This window comes from Lytechinus pictus, chromosome 8 (assembly GCF_037042905.1).
Source record: "Lytechinus pictus isolate F3 Inbred chromosome 8, Lp3.0, whole genome shotgun sequence".
NCBI classification, from domain to species: Eukaryota; Metazoa; Echinodermata; class Echinoidea; order Temnopleuroida; family Toxopneustidae; genus Lytechinus; species Lytechinus pictus.
This window is the reverse complement of record NC_087252.1, coordinates 18,362,124-18,366,580: the sequence shown is the minus strand read 5'-3', so window position 1 is coordinate 18,366,580 and position 4,457 is coordinate 18,362,124.

The following is a 4,457-nucleotide window of genomic DNA, read 5'->3' as shown; positions in this document are numbered from 1 at the left end:
ATCCGCGGGACATTTAAATTTTACATTGGATCTCAAGTTGAAAATCATTCATGAAAAGGGCTTGTCAAATTCCCCAGCTAAACCACGAGATGGAGAAAAACATAACTTTTGGTGGATAAATAGATATTCAAATATTGCTATCTCCCTATAAAAATTGTATTTTCGATCAAAAAATAAGACAATGGAAAGGAGCCAAAAGGGATAAAAAAGGCAGGAGGAAATAGAAAAAAAAAAGTGATCAGAGACTATTGTTACTATTATTATTTTGAGGCCTATAAAAAAATCAAATCCTCTTGTAAGTATTTTTATAGGCATTACATGGTATAATGATTGAATGAATATGTTTTAGGTCGTATATTAAAGCGGTTAATAGTCCAAGCAGAATAACATTATGATGCACAGTGTTTGTTCTACGCCAACTTGAGATTAAAAAAAACAATAGGCCTCGACCCTATGAATAATAATTATAGTCAAGACCAGGGTCCCGTAACACAAAGGTTAGCGATTAATCGTACACTTGATTTTCATTATTGATTGATTGTACATTGTAGTCAATGGAATCAATCGTAGAAAAATGTTCTACGATCATTGCTAAGCTTTGTGTTACGGGCCCCAGGTCATGTAAAACCAACTCCTCTAACTGACTGGGTAAAGTTTGATAAACTTGAATTTCTTAAGAGCTGTTTCATTTCATCTCATTTATTCCCTCATTACATTCATTAATTCTTTCTCTTTCTCTTTCTCTTTCTCTTTCTCTTTCTCTTTCTCTTTCTCTTTCTCTTTCTCTTTCTCTTTCTCTTTCTCTTTCTCTTTCTCTTTCTCTTTCTCTTTCTCTTTCTCTTTCTCTTTCTTTCTTTCTTTCTTTCTTTCCATCTTTCTTTAGATTCTTTAGAAACTTAATATTTTCCAATTTTCGCGACTATGCAAGAAAAAATAAAATAGAAAAGGAAATTAAAAGAAGGGTAAAATGGCGACGGGATTATTTTCTGAATCATACATTTATGTCAAAGCCTACTAGTAACATCACAAAAATTTGATTTTTGTCTTAAAAGTATTTAAGAAATGAGGCAAGCAACGTGCGAGATCTATAGTGAAATGTCAGGCAAAGCATGCATGCCAATTGATGATCGATCGTTTGGGACTGCCCATAATCACGAGAGTTACTGTTTCAGTTTAAAACTTTTGATTGGCAAAAATCGAACGGGCATTACCCGATTTAACACTCTACTAAGGGCGTAACATGGGTTGGTGGTCAGGGGGGGGGGGGGGCAAGAGCCAAATTTTCCCGGTCATATCATGATATGAACAGGATTTTTTTTTTTTTTTTTTTTTTTTTTTAGGGCGAAGCTCAATGCGAGATAAGTTCAAAAAATTAGGGGTACAGCATGGTGCGCGTGGCAAAAACTTCCTTAATATAAGTCCCGAGACGAGCGAAGCGAGCGAGAAAAAAAAATCACCTTTTCATTACATTCTAACTTTAAGATTTATTTGACATGGTATGCAGAAAATAACATCATATCTTATATCTTCCTTTAATCCTTTTCCTTTCATTTCATTTTCTTTCATCTTTTCTTTTTTGTTCTCGGTTGTATCAATTTTGGGGGCCAGTGCTATGCGGATCGGGTCCGGGGCAATGACGGCACCAGGATTTTTAACCTAGAGGAGGGAGGCAAAAGAACATGGGGGGCTAATATTTGTTTTAATGTAGACCCTACTGACTTTAAAATGGATTTGTTAAGGACTAGTTGTTTGCATTGGGTCATGAAGATGATATCTCACTAAAATAATAAATAATGCGAGCGCGAAGCGCGAGCTGAAAATTTTTGAAATCCTTAGAGGATATAACTCAGTGGACGTTCTAAGCACTTTTTGTAATCATAACTGGATGACTATTGATGCGAGCGCACAGCGCTGGCTGAACATTTTTGATTTATGAAATTGCAATACGCAGGCCAATGTGTATCTCGCAAAAAACGAATAATGAAAACCCTAATCGCAAGAAGCATATTGAATTGAACATTGGATTTTTAAGCCCCATGTGAACAGACAAGTTTTCTTATCTCAGTCAACAATTACTGCGAGCGCGTAGCGCGAACGACAATTTTCATTTTATAATAATAATGACCTGAAATATTTATAAGCTGGGAACTAACAATGAATGGATGAGAAAAGTTTCAAAATTTAAAGAATGAGCTGTTTTGGAGTATTTTGCAGCTTTAGTAGGATGCTTATGACAACATTTACCCCGTGTCTCCCCTTATTGGTGCCGCCTCTGGTCTGGGGCGGAGCCCCGGAACCTCGTAAAATATTTAAACATTGCAGATGGCCACTTTTTTTATCAAATCGCGGGTACATGCACAACAGTTAAGGATAAAATACAAAATATTTTGAGGCAGCACAACGTAGCAATGTGGTAAAATTTGTAAAGTCGCCAGCGAGCAAAGCGAGCCAGAAAAATTGGCCTTTCTAAATTTGAAATTAAATTCTAATCGGATAGTACAGCTTTAAAATAATAGCCAACGTAAACATTAAGAGGCTTTTTACGTCAATCTAGCCAGCGTCAAGCTTTGATTCGGTATATAACTCGGGACATATATTATACTGTTTATTATACTGTAAGAATGCTTGTCTGTAAAATTGTATTTGATTTGTATTACTTTATATTACTTTGTATTATGTTTTGAATGGAAATGGAATAAAGAATTGAATTGAATATAATATAGGGGATATAACTAGCCCTTGCATGGCTAATAAGGATTTTTTGGGGGTCCTGATTGCGACCATTATTGCATGAAATTAAGCAAGCTTATTATAGACGCCATTCCGTTCTTTATATTTTTTAATCCTTGGCAGCCAGCTAGGTCGTGTTCTTAATTTCTTTTATTTTTGTCTTGTTCATTGGCTTCATTATTCTGATTTTTCAAAATTAGCTCTTGGCTCTTTCATTTCCCGTGTCTTTTTACCTCTTTCTCCATTTTGCTGCCATTCTTGCCCGTGCCATTGGAACATATCTTTTTATTCTATTATCTCTCTCTTGCTAATGATGCCAGTATTTCAGGATAAATTTGTACTTCCTCATATGTTTTTCTCTCCTTCCTTTTCCGACATTCCTTCCCGTTTTCCCTATTTGTTCTTTATTTCTTTCCCTTTTTTTCTCACTTTTTCACTTTCCCTTTCTTTTTTTCTTTCTGTCTTTATTTCTTTTTTTTTTCTTTCTTTCTTAGTTTCTTTATTTCTTTCTTTTTCCTTCCTTCTTTCTTTCATTCTTTCTTTCTTCATTTCTTTATTTCTTTCGAAGAGGGGCATTAATTTTAAGGTTTGTTTGTAAGAATTCACTAAGACCATACGTATTTCACTATATGCGAGCGCGAAGCGCGAGCTGAAAATTTTTATATTCAGACTATAAAGGGCCATTTATGAAGACTGTATACAGGAATTCATGAAGAGCAGACATATAGACCAATCCACTGATGCAAGCGGACTGGAAATGTTTTATATCCAGACCTTAAAAGGGGATCACTTTAACGCCGAGTAGTCATGAAAAGGAAGCATAAACTACGTATTAAATTAACTCAGAGTGCGAGTAAAATATTGGTTTGATAACGGGATGTTTTAAGATTATATATCTTATTAAACAGACAATGCGATCGAGCACCATGAATTATGACAGCCCCTTAGCAAATTATGTTTCATTAAGTTATGAAACAAATATTTATCATGTTCTATAATAATATAACATAATGTAGTACAATAATTTCTTCCCCCACTATATAGGCCTACACATTTATCTTTCTCCCCGGTCTTTCTCCCCCTTTTTTCCCTGTTTTTTTTTTGGGGGGGCGGCCGACTTGGGGGGGGGGGCACGTGTCCCTTCGTAGTTACGCCACTGAAACCTTTAAAGGGGAAAAAAATCAGTCAAAGTCAAAGAATGGGGGTTTTCTTTTCTAGAACCCTCTTTCCTCGGAAAACCCAGATAGTCAAAGCAAAGAAAAAAGTAATACACCTTAGAATGGGTGCCGTTTATTGGCTGAGTCCGTCTGGGGCCCCGGATCGGGGAATTACAGCGTTAAGTCAAAGAATTGGGGCCTTTTCTGGAACCCTTTGATCTCTCTCTGGAAAATAGTCAAAGTAAAAAATAAGCAATATGAAATTAATGGTTAGAATTAAATGCAAAGTAAAATCAAAGAAAAGTCAAAACAAAGAAAAAAGTTATACACACCCTAATTAGAATGGGTGCCATAGGCTGGGTTCATCTGGGGCCCCGGATCGGGGGGCTACAGTCGGGTCTACAGTATTTTTGAGCAAAAAATACACCAACCACCCATATTAAGAGCTCGATCACTTGCAAAAGGGTTATAGGTCAATTTTTCATCAAATTTGATTTTTATGTCTCAATTAATGTATAGATTAAAATTTGTAGTAACTCTATAAGATGATACCAAAGAAAAGTTGAAATT